The sequence below is a fragment of the Balaenoptera borealis genome (genome assembly GCF_965194805.1).
Source record: "Balaenoptera borealis genome assembly, chromosome: 8".
Taxonomy (NCBI): Eukaryota; Metazoa; Chordata; class Mammalia; order Artiodactyla; family Balaenopteridae; genus Balaenoptera; species Balaenoptera borealis.
The window spans coordinates 16,713,958-16,730,600 of NC_138865.1; the positions used below are offsets into that span (position 1 = coordinate 16,713,958).

Here is a 16,643-nt window from a genome sequence, read left to right on the forward strand (position 1 = left end):
AGGGGCACAAATGTTCAGTCTCTAGCAGAAGGATTTTAGGTACACTAGTGACAGAGTCAGGTCTGCATTCTAATATACAACAACATCAGCTTAAAAACACAAACAGAAAACCACTAACAAACAAAGCAAAAATGCATTTTTAGAGTGCTTTTTAAAATTCAAAATATCTTTCTCTACATTATCTTATTGGGTTTTTTCTTTGAAACCACCCTATGATGGATTATTGGCCCCATTTTAAAGATAAGGAAACAGATGCAGAAAGGTGACTCACTTTGCCAAAGTCGGCTTAGCTAGTAGGAGGAGTAGGAAATTAAACTTAAGAACTTGGAAGAACAATACAGCTGAAGCATTTTCTCAGCACTTGGCTCTGGGGAATACCTCGTGGTACTGATTTCTATCTCCAATGAGGCCTGAAGGGCAGTTTAGGAAACTGCTAAGTTATTGGAAAAGTAGTAAGTGGTAGAGCCGGCAGCTGTAAATTCCAGGCCAGTGTGCCTTCATTCCACCAGGATGGCAAGCAGTGCATATGTGATCTGATGTGAGTGATGGGTTCCTTATGAAACTATATATAAATGAAATTAACCTGGAGAATCCCTGAGGAAGGCTCTGTGTTGGAAACATCAAGCCTTTTAAGAATTTCCTCCAGTGTTTGAACAGGACAGTGTGGATGAAGTATTTAGTTTTCATTTGGGAGTTTATTGTATGAAAATACTTGGTATTTCACCAGAATTCTACCGAGTGTTGTGAGATGCTCACACCAGGGGATGCAGGAGGGTGCTGAGAGCACATTGCCCCCCTCAGTGTGGGCATGTGCTAATTGACTGTAAAGATGGGTAGAATCACCCACACTTTAAAAATTCCTCTTTCTTTCTCTTTTCATTTGTACAGAGCCCGAATGATTTCATTTGAGTGAATTAAATGTGCTTATGACTCTACTGTATGTATAGAAAGCAACTATGCATTAACCTCCGGACTCTTTCCCACTAAACCTGGACTTGGCCTTAGAACCCATCTCAGCTCAGAGCTTAACCCAGGCAGCTATAACGAGTCAATGGGAATTGGTATCCCTGAACTATATTAATGCTACCTATTTTCAAAAATATATTTGAAACATTTAAAAAATATCCATTGCTCGGAAAACATAAATAAGCACTCATTTCAAGAAGCAGAGTTAACCTAATCCCTGTACCCCTGAATATGGACCCCTGTGCCAGTAGTAAAGCTGGGCAAGAGCAGAGCATGTCTGCAGGGTAGTTCTTCAGGCCCACGTGGACTGAGAGGTTGACTCAGGTTGCCAGAAGGAAGAGGTTTTGATTTCCTTTCTCAAGGAGCAGGACATAGTGAAAGGGTTAGGCAGTGAGGGGTGCACGGGCTTTCAGCCAAAATTCCACCTCGGCCACGTGACAGCTACATCATGTCCGCATGCCTCAGTTTCCTCTCTCCTTGTGTAGAATGAGTCATTGGCCCAAGATGGCCCTTGGGGGCCATACCTCACCTGACCCAAGGGCCTGGAGCCGGGTGTGATTCCCATTAGCCACCTCATCCTCCCTACCTTCAGCCCCTGCATCGTTGCAGGGTCCTTCCTGCCAGCTGCTTCTCCACACAAATCTGCCTTCAAATAAATCAATAAGTGGACAGATTAGCCAATTTGGGCATTAGAATATTTGCAAAGGTTGGCTCTCAAGACAACGGACACATGAAATAATCTGTTTCGGCACTGGGTGAATTTGTTCCAACCAAAGGGCCATCACCAGTGTCAAAGGCATTTAGCGTCATGCTGCCTCTGTATCTATTTCTTGTTAGCTTTCCAACATTGAACAGTAAACACATTTCATTGTTTTGTAAACCTCTCCCAAACCGGTGGTCTGACAGCAGTGTTAACCATTTTCCTCCCCTCCCATCAGCCCTTCCCATAGCTTTTTCTTGCTCTCTCTCATTCCAAAACTTTGCAAGTTCAAGACCCTGGGAACCCGCTGAGTTCAGGAGCAGGAGCTGGGTAATTTCCGACAGAAAATTTCCTCTCTTGATCTCCTTTCTCTTCACCATGGCTAAAAATACAAATTTCTCCACCCCGCCCTGTCAATTCCCCTGTAATTAGAAGGGCCTCCAGAGTCTCGCCTGACAAGTCTCTACCCCAGAGCAGAAGGTTAGGAATAGGTGGTGAAGGTGGGTGATGGGGGAGGGGAGAGCTGGAGGACTGGGGGAGCCTTTGTTTTGGAGCTAAGAGCCAATGGTCAGCGAAGCAGGGAGGCTCATGCAGGAGGGGTGGACTCCTGTTCCCGGAGGACGTGAGTTGGGGATCCCCTTCCTTTCTCCATCACAGTCAAGCATCCCGCAGGTGCTGGGGACCCTGGAGAAGTTCCTGCTTTGTGTTGGAGACAGACATACAAATGACCACAAAGCTACATGCACACAGTGGGGTTTATGTGTCAACATTGGTTATTTCTAGGTAGTGGTGGGAGTTTGATAAACTTGTTGCACTCTTTATATTGTTCTTTTCCTTTTTCTAAAAAATTTTTATTGGAGATTAGTTGACTTACAATGTTGTGTTGCTTTCAGGTGTACAGCAAAGTGATTCAGTTATACATGTAAGTGTATCCATTCTTTTTCAGATTTCTTTTCCCATATAGGTTATTACAGAATATTGAGTAGAGTTCCGTGTGTTATACAGTAGGTGCTTATTAGTTTTCTATTGCTTGCTTTTAAAATAATGAACATGTGTGCTTTATAAAGAGTGGTAACTTTATTACTTAATAAAAATAACAATGCAGCATAATGAGTTTTCTAGAAGTCCACTGCAATCTGGGAGCCCTGAGGTTTTAAAGCAAGAGGGGACTTCTGGTTGAAGAGAGTTTCTGAACCGGAGTATAATTAGTTAATTTTTTTTTCTGCACAGGCCCTGTGCTGTATGTGAGGATACAGAGAGGGTAATGCTGGGACAGAATGTGAGGTGGGGAGAGGTAAGAGCTCGTTCTGGAGAGCCAGGCATGGGACAGGCTGAGACAGGTATATGTGCCAGGCCAGGGGGCTGGCATTTCTGCTCCTCAGTCAGGGGAAGGCATGTAGATGGTGGCTCAAGACGGTAAAACAAAGGACAGCTAAAGCCCCAAGAGAAATGGATACAGAGCAATCTTCCTGAGACATTAATTTTACTTGAACATCCTCGGGGAAGAAGTCCCCTTGGCTGGAGTCCTGGCCGATCCCCTAAGCGGGAGTGTGTTTGCTCTGCTCTGTGGTTGGGGGGATCTCTTGGAGGGTATGAGGAGGCCTGCAGTGGTGACAGGAAGTACGGGGATGAGTCACCATCCTGTCTGTTTTAGAAAGGTCAACTGAGGGGCCCGCATGAAGATGGAGGATGAGATTTGAGGCAGGGTGACCAGTTAGGAGGCCCTCATGATAGCTCTTTGGAGAAGCTGAGAGCCTGGCCATGGTGGTGGCCATGGGGAGTGGAAGGCAGAGGGATGTGGGGGTGGCATTGACGGGACCCAGGTATTGCTGAGGGGAGGGGAAGGACAGGTGGGAGTCAAGAATGACCCCCAGGCTTCCATCTTTGGTCCCTTGGGGGATGAGTACACTATCAACAACAACAAGGATACAGGAGGAGGATGAGGTTTTATTTTGTGCATATAGGTGGGGATGGACCCGAGACCACTCAGTGAGAGGGTTCTGAGGAGGAAGGAGACAGAGACAAGGGAGAGACTATGGTGACGGCAACTTTAGGGAGTGGGTGGAGGAAGAGGTCCTAGTGACGAGCAGCCCCTGCTCTTATCCCCAGCCACCCCACACGACTCACGGGGGGCTGGGGGCCCAGGCCCCTGCAGGCCTCCAGCCTGCACTTCCTCAGCTCCTCTGCCAGGATGGCATGCCTCCCCTTGTCTTTCTGGCAAATGCTCTGTCGTATTTCAGCTCCCTTCTGAAGAATTCCCTCCTAAATGTAATGACAATTCCCTTCTTTTGTGCCTCCTCTGACACCTAAACTTCCAGCACTGCCCTGGTAGCACTTTACAGAGTGCTCTGGTCTCCCCAACTGCCTTCTTCCACCGGACTGTAAGCTCCTGTGTCCAGACGTGCATGCTAGAGGTGCTCAGTAAACGTTTTCTGGGTGAGCGAATGAATTGTCAAAGAAGAAGGAGAAAGAAGCAGGGAAGGGTGTGGCCATAGAGAGAGAGAGAAAGGAAGGAATTCTCTGTCAAGAATTCCAAATGCACCAAAGAATAAAGTTAAAAGCTAAGAAGCATCCATTTCACTTGGTAGTTGGGAGGTGTCCTTGGCAAGAATAACTTCCCTGGCATGAGGGGGCAGAAAAATATTACAACATATTTACATTAGAGTGAATATGAGATCGGAAAGTGGGGGCACAGTGCAGACTTTCTTTTCCCCTAAGAAGCTCAGAATAGAATAGGAGAGAGATAAGGTAATAATTACAAGTGACGTAGATTTTTTAAGGCTTGAGGTGAAGGGGTAAGTGGAGAGGAGTAGCTCATGATGTGAATGAATGAGTGCCATTGATGGAGGTAGGAATAGGTGAGAACAAGTGCATGGGTGGAGAGATTGACTTTGAACCTGAAGGCAGATACCTCTTCCACTATGAAGTAGGAGGAGGGAAGAGGCTACAAGTTTAAAGAGACCAGGGAAGATTGTGAATGGGAAAGGATGCAGACACAGACAAATAAAAAGACTCCTGTGTGTGTTTTGAACCCACTTGAGACTAGAAAATATCAACAAACCTCCAACTCCCATGGTTTTATCATTTTTCTAGCCTTGTTCAGATGCCTAGATGCAGTTGTAGAGAAAGGAGTTTTTAGGGCAGCTGTGACAGAGGAATGTGAGTGTGAGAAAAAAATTAAGGAGTCTGACGTAGGGATACCTGAAGCTCTTGACCTGAATTCTAGAGTGTGTAGGAAAGGCAAGAGAAGATGCTTGGAGAAGACACTGTTCCAAAGAACCAGGTATCACTGAGGTTGAAAAGCGGGTATAATGGGGTTAAGAGAACTAGAAAGCTGCTTTTAAAAATACTCCATATATTTTTAAGTTGACAAGTAAATTTTCATCATTAGTTTACCAGTTGCAAAGGACATAATTATTTGCATATTGTAATCATACACATACATATAGATATATCTTAAAAATAAACTGCCAACACTCCCAAACTCATTCTATGAGGCCACCATCACTCTGATACGAAAACCAGACAAAGATGTCACAAAGAAAGAAAACTACAGGCCAATATCACTGATGAACATAGTTGCAAAAATCCTCAACAAAATACTAGCAAACAGAATCCAACAGCACATTAAAAGGATCATACACCAAGATCAAGTGGGGTTTATCCCAGGAATGCAAGGATTCTTCAATGTACGCAAATCAGTCTATGTGATACATCATGTTAACAAATTGAAGGAGAAAAACCATATGATCATCTCAATAGATCCAGAGAAAGCTTTCGACAATATTCAACACCCATTTATGATAAAAGCCTTGCAGAAAGTAGGCATACTGGGAACTTTCCTCAGCATAATAAAGGCCATATATGACAAACCCACAGCCAACATCATCCTCAATGGTGAAAAACTGAAACCATTTCCACTAAGATCAGGAACAAGACAAGATTGCCCACTCTCACCACTATTATTCAACATAGCTTTGGAAGTTTTAGTCACAGCAATCAGAGAAGAAAAAGAAATAAAAAGAATCCAAATCAGAAAAGAAAAAGTAAAGCTGTCACTGTTTGCAGATGACATGACACTATACATAGAGAATCCTAAAGATGCTACCAGAAAACTACTAGAGCTAATCAATGAATTTGGTGAAGTAGCAGGATACAAAATTAATGCACAGAAATCTCTCGCATTCCTATACACTAATGATGAAAAATATGAAAGTGAAATTAAGAAAACACTCCCATTTACCATTGCAACAAAAAGAATAAAATATCTAGGAATAAACCTACCTAAGGAGACAAAAGACCTGTATGCAGAAAATTATAAGACACTGATGAAAGAAATTAAAGATGATACAAATAGATGGAGATGTACCATGTTCTTGGATTGGAAGAATCAATATTGTGAAAATGACTCTACTACCCAAAGCAATCTACAGATTCAATGCAATCCCTATCAAACTACCACTGGCATTTTTCACAGAACTAGAACAAAAATTTTCACAATTTGTATGGAAACACAAAAGACCCCAAATAGCCAAAGCAATCTTGAGAAAGAAAAAAGGAGCTGGAGGAATCAGGCTCCCTCACTTCAGACTATACTACAAAGCTACAGTAATCAAGACAGTATGGTACTGGCACAGAAACAGAACTATAGATCAATGGAACAGAATAGAAAGCCCAGAGATAAGCCCATGCACATATGGTCACCTTATCTTTGATAAAGGAGGCAAGGATATACGGTGGAGAAAAGACAGCCTTATAAGTAAGTGGTGCTGGGAAAACTGAACAGCTACATGTAAAAGAATGAAATTAGAACACTCCTTAATACCATACACAAAAATAAACTCAAAATGGATTAAAGACCTAAATGTAAGGCCAGACCCCATCAAACTCTTAGAGGAAAACATAGGCAGAAGCCTCTATGACATAAATCACAGCAAGTTCCTTTCTGACCCACCTCCGAGAGAAAAGGAAATAAAAACAAAAATAAACAAATGGGACCTAATGAAACTTAAAAGCTTTTGCACAGCAAAGGAAACCATAAACAAGACGAAGAGCCAACCCTCAGAATGGGAGAAAATATTTGCAAATGAAGCAACTGACAAAGGATTAATCTCCAAAATTTACAAGCAGCTCACGCAGCTCAATATCAAAAAAACAAACAATCCAATACAAAAATGGGCAGAAGATCTAAATAGACATTTCTCCAAAGAAGATATACAGATATACAGATTGCCAACAGACACATGAAAGAATGCTCATTAATCGTTAGAGAAATGCAAATCAAAACTACAATGAGGTATCATCTCACACCGGTCAGAATGGCCATCATCAAAAAATCTACAAACAATAAATGCTGAAGAGGGTGTGGAGAAAAGGGAACCCTCTTGCACTGTTGGTGGGAATGTAAATTGATACAGCCACTATGGAGAACAGTACGGAGGTTCCTTAAAAAACTAAGAATAGAACCACCATACGACCCAGCAATCCCACTGCTGGGCATATACCCTGAGAAAACCGTAATTCAAAAAGAGTCATGTAACAAAATGTTCATTGCAACATTGTTTACCATAGCCAGGACATGGAAGCAACCTAAGTGTCCATCAACAGATGAATGGATAAAGAAGATGTGGCACATATATACAATGGAATATTACTCAGCCAGAGAAAGAAACGAAATTGAGTTATTTGTAGTGAGGTGGATGGACCTAGAGTTTGTCATACAGAGTGAAGTAAGTAAGAAAGAGAAAAACAAGTACCGTATGCTAACACATATATGGAATCTAAAAAAAAAGAAAAAGTGGTTCTAAAGAACCTAGGTGCAGGACAGGAATAAAGATGCAGACGTTGAGAATGGACTTGAACACACAGGGAGGGGGAAGGTTAAGCTGGGCTGAAGTGAGAGAGTGGTATGGACATATATACACTACCAAACATAAAATAGATAGCTAGTGGGAAGCAGCCGCATAGCACAGGGAGATCAACTCGGTGCTTTGTGACCACCTAGAGGGGTGGGATAGGGAGGGTGGGAGGGAGACACAAGAGGGAGGAGAAATGGGGATATACGTATATGTATAGCTGATTCACTTTGTTATACAGCAGCAACTAACACACCATTGTAAAACAGTTATATTCCAATGAAGATGTTAAAAAAAACCCAAAAAACAAAAACTGCCACATCATATTTAAAGCACATTGAATGGACTCTGATTACAATAGTAATGTTACAGCATCATTATACACTTCAAAAAGACATGAACAAGCTTAACTTTAACAATTGAACAAGTGTTAAGTGAACCATATAACTCATGGAATTACTTTACCCGATGGGAAGCTGTGGTCTGAGAGAGCAATGTTGGGGTTTCAGAGGTAAAGTTAAGTTGTGCCATGCCCAAGAACTGTGAGGCTTGGTTGCTGGGTCTCTACCACGTTGCAAGCTCCTGTGTTGAGGGAATCAGAGCGTGGTGGACAAAATCCTTCACTGATATTCCATGGAACACCAGCCCCACAGGATTCCTGACCACAAAGGTTTTCTGTAGTTAGACGTATTTTTAGGGAAGATGCTTACTTTGCCCCTCTCTTGGCAGTTAGGAGTGCACATTCTTACTGTGCAAAATGACACTTTAGCTGTCTTTGCACCATTTCTGCCATCCTAACAATGCAGTTATATCACAAATTTTGTTTGAGCCAATATTCAGTATTTACATGGTTATAGTACATGAATCAGTGTACTGCTGAGCCAAGTAGCATACCATAATTGCATTTCCTTTCTTGTATGCTCACATCAGGTTTTACAACAGCTTGATTCTGTTTTAAATGCCATCCTTCCTTGGAGCCAGCAGCCTGACTGTTCCCTTCTGGATCAGCTGCTCTCTGGGACTGTTACAAAGGTGCAGTCTGGGACTCATTTTCTCTGTCTTCTTAGGATATACCTTCCCATTCTCCTGTCTGGAGCCCTGTTTCCTGGGATCCATGTTCTTCTCTTTTTTGGTTTTCTTCCTCATATCTTCTACTACCTATCTAGTTGCTTCCTGAAAGCCTGAATGTGTCTTGTTGGTCTAAAAGTATCTTTATTCTATCCTCATACTTGAGTCATAGTTCAGTTGGGAATTTAATTCTAGGTTGAAAATAAATTTCCCTCAGAATTTTGCCTTCTAACGTCCTACATGGTTATTGAGAATTCAATTGTGATTCATGTTTCATGTCTTTGGATGTGACATTTTTCCTGTCTGGAAGCATTTAAGAAGTTATCTTTACCCGTGTTGTTCTAAAATTTCATGATGAGGAGTCTAGATGTGAGGTCTTTATTCATTAACTTTGTTGGGCAATCAGAGAGTCATTTCAGTCAGGGGACTCATATATTTCAGTTCATGGGAAACGTTTTTGTAGCACGTATTGGATGGTTTTCTTCTTCTTTTTTTTTTCTGGAATGTCTATTACATAATTATTGAACTTGGATTATCTTCTAAATTTATTTCTTATTTTTCATCTTTGTTTTTTTTTTTCTTCATTTTGGGCCTGGGGATCCTTCCCTTCCCCTTTTGTTGGTCTCCACTTCTTGAACTACATCTCAGCTGGGGTTTGTCATTCAGGTGTTTGGTATCAGTGTCCAGTCTGAGACCTAATATGCTGTTAACCCCACTCCCACTGTGAGGCACTGGAGACCAGACTCAGGAAAAGGTTAGCCAAATTCTTGGTTGAGGGCTGGGAGACAGCCCAGCCCTTTTGAGTCTCCTACAGTAATGAGAATGAAAAGCACATTGATATCTTAGTATGTTATTTGGCTATCACTTGCAGTTGGAAAGCCTGGTTCCATTTAACTGGACTTTCCCAACCTTATTTGGCCATAGAACTCCTTTCCCCTCTTAACATTTATTAACATTGTATCAGTATGGGCCCAGAGGAAAGAGCTGGCACACTCAGATGGGAATAATGTAAAGAGGGTTAATTTAGAAAAGGACTAGGTACAAAGGCATGGGCAGGGTGTAACGGACGGTGCATGAACTTGAGGCCAGGAGCAATAGCGTTGTTTCCACCCCATCCTGAAGAGCCAGGAAGGTGCAGGGGAATTTGGGGGATCAAATTTGTCAGCCTTGTCGGTATCTGTTCAAAGTTCCCCATTCTGTGTTTCAGAGAGCTGCTACTTCTCCACCAGCGCCCTTACCTTACATCCAAGGTCTGGCATTTTGAGAACTAATTGGTGCTGGGACTCTACAGCCCCGACTGTCAGACTCTGGGCTTGGTCCTCACCATACCTGCCTTGTGATACCTGCAGGAGGTGAGAAACTGTAATGCTGCCACAGAGCCTCCAGTTCTCCAAGTTAGTTCTTAATGGCACCTCCATACACTCCAGGGATGGTAGACTGAGGAGTGAGAGGGGTCTGTTGTCTCATGCCCACTCTCAGACAAGGAGCATCCCAGGACAGGGCTCAGCCTAAGGCACAATGTCTGTCCAGAAGCCTGGCCAGGACACTGGAGGGGGACTCACTTCTCTAGAAGCTCTGGTCCCTGGAGCCAAGGGTGATGCCTAGGAAGCAGCGTGCTTATCAGCAGATACGTTGTCAACCTGGAGGATGAGGCAGAGTGAGGGTGGCCCTGGGTTTAGGCAATGGGAGAGAACCGGGAGAGAACTGGGACAGCCACACCAGAAGTGTGGAGCTGGAGCAATTCTCTGGATTGGAGATCCTGGTTGCAGTGACTTTTGATGGATTCTCTGACCAACACGTGGTCAGGAGGAGAGGCACTCAGGCTGCTAGGATGGAGGGGTGCTGATGCTCATTTTCACCAGCTGTACCACTTTTTCTGCCAGCACCTCCCTCTCTCTCCTTACCTCTTCCCGGTCCTCTCTCTGCCCTTCTCCTTTCTGTTCATTTCCCCTTTCTCCTGCATTGCTCCTTTTATTTTCCCACCTCTGTCTTCTCCCCCATCTTTTCATCTCTCTTTTCTTCTGTGTTTTAGTCTCTTCTCCCTTTTGTGATACACTTTTTGTATTAGGCTGTGCTATCTATATATTTTAAATCCCCGAGGTGTATCTGCTAATTGTCCTTTTAGGGAAATAATTATGGAAGTTAAGATGATTAGATAATGAAAGCATTCTCTGGGGCTGGCCTCTTTACAAAATGATGATGGGGTGGTGATGAGAACAGGCATCGTTTCTACTTAAACTAACAGGGTGGTACAGCTCTTACCAGAATGCTTTGAACATCTGGGATGTAATTATATCCCTCCCAGAGCCTGGCCAGAGGGCAAACTCTGGGAGTAGCATCCTGGGAACAAGAATGGATATTCTGTGGCCTTCCGGGAAGGCAATGATCAGGGAACTCCGTGATATGGCTTGGAGCTCAGGACCCCATGGAATTCCTAGATCCAAATGAAGATTCTTGGAGTTTCTGAAATGTGTATAATTGTGCGTGCGCGTGTGCACAAACACACGCACATGCAGGGCAAGATTATGGCTTCCCTCAGGCGGAGGGTTCTGTAGATAGTAAATTGCTGAAACACGTCATCTCTGGAATTGCTTCATTGCACACTAGTGGTTGCTGTAAGCTTCCTGCTCACTCACTCTTGTCATATAAAAAGTGTTCACGAGACAATCCTTTCGTCGTCTGGGTTCTGCTCTTGATCCAGCACTGACTGCATTGTAACACCCTCCTGGCACTCCTGGGCCATTGCAAGTGCCTGCCACTCCCTCGCATCCAGCAAAGAGCCGACCTCCGCAGGCAGGAAGAGGCGGAACGCTCTCAGCCAAAGGCCAGTGGACACAAGGAGAGGTGGCAGTAGAGGAGGGCATGAGTGGGGAAGGGACAGAGAGAAAGGGTTCAGAGAGTATTGGGTGGTGGGGCAGCAGGAAAGTGGGACTGGGAAAATGTGCTTCCTGTTGGGGAAGGGAGGATCTGGAAGGAGTAATGACTGGGAAGAATGAAAAGGGAGGGGAGACTAATTCTGTCTGAGAGCCTGCTGTTTTACAAAGAGAGAATGTGATGCCCAAAGAGGTTAAATTATCTGCCCAAGTCATGGTTAGCACACGAGGGACAGAGATGCAAATCCAAGGCTCATGGTCCTCATCCTGGCACATCCTGCCCAGAAAATAGGATTGCAATGGATGTCAGAGTTAAATTACTCCCCTCCACAACCTCAAGAAAGAGGACTCTTTAAAGACCCTTCAGGCAAGAAGTGTCCGCTGAAATACGTGTTATCACTAGGAATTTGTGATTCATCCAGGTTTAGCCATAAGAAAGGAAGGAAATTCCCCTCCAGATTTAACTAGAAGTTCTCTCAGTAAACCCTAAGCCCTTTTGCATTGTCCATCTCCCCATAATCCACGCCACCCTTCCCCCCTTCATCATTCCTCATGGCCAGCAAAGGAAGTGGTTTTCATATTGTAGTGTGACAGCAAAGAAATGTAGCCTAAGGACACAGTAGAAGGTGGCTCAGATAAAAGATTCCCACTCTTCCGACTTATTTTGTTCCTCTGACTTATTTATTATTGTTAGGCACAAGCACAGAACAGCCTCAATTGGGGGTGCTCCTGATTTCAGAATTTCCTCCCCTTCAGCCTCCATTAAGGAAACCATGGAGCTGAGTTCTTCCATGAAGTCCTGTCCCTGGATCCTGATGGCTCACCCATCCTTGCAGGCTTCCTGGGGGTCCCAGAGCCTCTCACCACATTCACTGCAGACAGCGCTGCCAGGTTTAGCAAATAAAAATACACAATGCTCTGTTAAATATCAATTTCAGATAAAACCCAAATGCATGTTTTGTTTAAGTGTAACCCATGCAATATTTGGGACACACTCATGCAACGGAAGTGTTTGCTGTTTATCTGAAAAGATTTTATTTGGAAGCTCCACAGCTGGGGATGCCGTCAGCATGATTTTACTGGAGTGAGTACAGTTAGATCTGTTAGAAGAAGTCAAGTGCCCCGAGTCCCAGGGCAGGAATTACAACACCACACTGTTTCCTTCAGGAGCTGTCTCAGCTTCCCCTGTTCCTCCTTCAGTCTAGACTCAACTTCTATGTCTGCAGTACCCTGTTCATGACCAAACAGTGCACAGATGACTTTCCAGAGCCATTTGCCTAGCCTTCTCGCAATATCAGTGAGTATCCATTTTTCTGACTTGTAAAGTAATACACGTTCATCGATAAAAATTGGAAAGTACAGCTCAATACGGGGGATCCTTGATGGGTAGAGTAATCTTGGTTGTAGGTTTTTCCCTTTCATCACTTTAAATATGTCCTGCCACTACCCTCTGGCTTGCAGAGTTTCTGCTGAAAGGTCAGCTGTTAACCTTATGGGGATTCCCTTGTATGTTATTTGCTGTTTTTCCCTTGCTGCATTTAATATTTTTTGTGTGTGTTTAATTTTTGATAGTTTGATTAATATATGTCTTGGTATGTTTCTCATTGGATTTATCCTGTATGGGACTCTCTGCTCTTCCCAGATTTGATTAACTATTTCCTTTCCCATATTAGGGAAGTTTTCAACTATAATCTCTTCAAATGTTTTCTCAGTCCCTTTCTTTTTCTCTTCCTCTTCTGGGACCCCTATAATTCGAATGTTGGTGCATTTAATGTTGTCCCAGAGTTCTCTGAGAGTGTCCTCAATTCTTTTCATTCTTTTTTCTTTATTCTGCTCTGTGGTAGTTATTTCCACTATTTTATCTTCCAGGTCACTTATCCATTCTCCTGCCTCAATTGTTCTGCTATTGATTCCTTCTAGAGAATTTTAAATTTCATTTATTGTGTTGTTCATCAGTTTGTTTTCTGTTTAGTTCTTCTAGGTCCTCGTTAAACGTTTCTTGTATATTCTCCATTCTATTTCCAAGATTTTGGATCATCTTTACTATCATTACTCTGAATTCTTTTTCAGGTAGACTGCCTATTTCCTCTTCATTTGTTTGGTCTGGTGGGTTTTTACCTTGCCCCTTCATCTGCTGTATATTTCTCTGTCTTCTCATTTTGCTTCACTTACTGTGTTTGGGGTCTCCTTTTCGCAGGATGCAGGTTCGTAGTTCTCATTGTTTTTGGTGTCTGCCCTCAGCGGCTTAGGTTTGTTCAGTGGGTTATGTAGGCTTCCTGGTGGAGGGGACTGGTGCCTGTGTTCTGGTGGATGAGGCTGAATCTTGTCTTTCTGGTGGGCAGGACCGTGTTAGGCAGGGTGTTTTGGGGTGTCTGTGACTTTATTATGATTTTAGGCAGCCTCTCTGCTAATGGGTGGGGGTGTGTTCCTGTCTTGCTAGTTGTTTGGCATAGGATGTCCAGCACTGGAGCTTGCTGGTCATTGAGTGGAGCTGGGTCTTAGCATTGAGATGAACATCTCCGGGTGAGCTTTCGCCATTTGATATTACGTGGAGTTGGGAGGTCTCTGGTGGACCAGTGTCCTGAACTCGGCTCTCCCACCTCAGAGGCTGAGGCCTGACACCCGGCCAGAGCACCAGGACCCTGTCAGCCACACAGCTCAGAAGAAAAGATAGAAAAATAGAAAGAAAGAAAGAAAAAATAAAATAAAATAAAAGTTATTAAAATAAAAAACAAAAAGTTATTAAAAATAAAGAAAAATTAAAAAGTAATATAAAAAAAGAAAGAAAGAAAGAAGAGAGCAACTAAACCAAAAAAAAATCCACCAATGATAACAAGTGCTAAAAAACTATACTAAAACCAAATAAACAAAGAACAAAAAAACGGACAAACAGAACCCTAGGACAAATGGTAAAAGCAAAGCTATATGGACAAAATCACACAGAGTCCACCACCTCAATTTTGGGATGATTCGTTGTCTATTCAGGTATTCCACAGACACAGGGTACATCAAGTTGTTTGTGGAGATTTAATCCGCTGCTCCTGAGGCTGCTGGGAGAGATTTCCCTTTCTCTTCCTTGTTCGCACAGCTTCCGTGTTCAGCTCTGGATTGGGCCCCACCTCTGCGTGTAGGTCGCCTGAGGGCGTCTGTTCTTCCCTCACAAAGGACAGGGTTAAAGGAGCAGCTGCTTCGGGGGCTCTGGCTCACTCAGGCTGGGGGGAGGGAGCCGTACGGAGGAGGCGGGGCGAGCCTGCGGCGGCAGAGGCGTCATGACGTTGCAGCAGCCTGAGGCGCGCCGTGCGTTCTCCCGGGTAAGTTGTCCCCGGATCACGGGACCCTGGCAGTGGCGGGCTGCATGGGCTCCCGGGAGGGGCGGTGTGGAGAGTGAGCTGTGCTCGCACACAGGCTTCTTGGTGGCGGCAGCAGCAGCCTTAGCGTCTCATGTCCGTCTCTGGGGTCCGCGCTGATGGCTGCGGCTCGCGCCCGTCTCTGGAGCTCCTTTAAGCGGCGCTCTGAATCCCCTCTCCTTGCGCGCCACGAAACAAAGAGGCAAGAAAAAGTCTCTTGCCTCTTCGGCAGCTGCAGACTTTTTCCCGGACTCCCTCCCGGCCAGCTGTGGCGCATTAACCCCTTCAGGCTGTGTTCACGCCGCCAACCCCAGTCCTCTCCCTGGGATCCGACCTCCAAAGCCCGAGCCTCAGCTCCCAGCCCCGCCCGCCCCGGCGGCTGAGCAGACAAGCCTCTCGGGCTGGTGAGTGCTGGTCGGCGCCGAGCCTCTGTGCGGGAATCTCTCCGCTTTGCCCTCCGCACCCCTGTGGCTGCGCTCTCCTCCGTGGCTCCGAAGCTTCCCCCCTCTGCCACCCGCAGTCTCCGCCCACGAAGGGGCTTCCTAGTGTGTGGACACCTTTCTCCTTCACAGCTCCCTCCCACTGGCGCAGGTCCCGTCCCTATTCTTTTGTCTCTGTTGTTTCTATTTTCTTTTGCCCTACCCAGGTACGTGGGGAGTTTCCTGCCTTTTGGGAAGTCTGAGGTCTTCTGCCAGCGTTCAGTAGGTGTTCTATAGGAGTTGTTTCACATGTGGATGTAGTTCTGATGTATTTGTGGGGAGGAAGGTGATCTCCACGTCTTACTCCTCCACCATCTTGAAGGTTTCCCCCCTGAATTTTAAATATGAACCAACATGGCTTCTATCCTCAGTTTCACTATTACTTTCAGAGAAAGGGGACAAGTTCTTTTCTTTTTTTTTCTTAAAAAGTTTTGTTTTAATTAAAAAAATGTAAAGGATTAAAAAAAATATTTTATTTTTGGCTTTGCCGTGAGGCTTGTGGGATCTTAGTTCCCTGACCAGGGATTGAACCTGGCCCTCAGCAGTGAAAGCGTGGAGTCTTAACTACTGGACTGCCAGGGAATTCCCTAATTTTAAAAAATATTAAAAAATAATTTATTGGAGTATAGTTAATTTACAATGTTGTGTTAGTTTCAGTTGTACTGTAAAGTGAATCAGTTATACATATACATATACCTACTCTTTTTAAGATTCTTTTCCCATATAGTCATTACAGAGTACTGAGCAGAGTTCCCTGTGCTATACAGTAGGTCCTTATTAGTTATCGAGTATATATATAGTAGTGTGTATATGTCAATCCCAATCTCCCAGTTTATCTATCTCCCCCCCCCCCCCCGGTAACCATAAGTTTCTCTTCTACGTCTGTGACTCTATTTCTGTTTTGTAAATAAGTTTGTTTGTACTATTTTTTAAAATATTCCACATATAAGCAATATTATATGATATTTGTCTTTCTCTGTCTGACTTACTTCACTCAGTATGACAATCTCTATGTCTATCCATGTTGCTGCAAATGGCATTATTTTTTTCTTTTTTATGGCTGAGTAATGTTCCATTGTACATATGTACCACATATTCTTTATCCATTCGTCTGCTGATGGACTTTTAGGTTGTTTCCATGTCTTGGCTACTGTAAATAGTGCTGCAATGAACATTGTGGTGCATGTATCTTTTTGAGTTATGGTTTTCTCCAGATATATTCCCAGGAGTGGGATTGCTGGATCACATGGTAGTTCTATATTTAGTTTTTTAAGGAACCTCCATACTGTTCTCCATAGCGGCTGTACCAATTTACATTCCCACCAACAGTGTATGAGGGTTCCCTTTTATCCACA

General features: G+C 43.9%; 1 protein-coding gene across 2 annotated transcripts in view; it reads left to right on the plus strand.

Annotated features, from left to right (window-relative positions):
* The window catches only part of GFRA2 (GDNF family receptor alpha 2), a 303,828-nt gene that overhangs the window by 261,838 nt on the left and 25,347 nt on the right, over positions 1-16,643 (plus strand). The gene's annotated exons all lie outside the window — the stretch shown is intronic.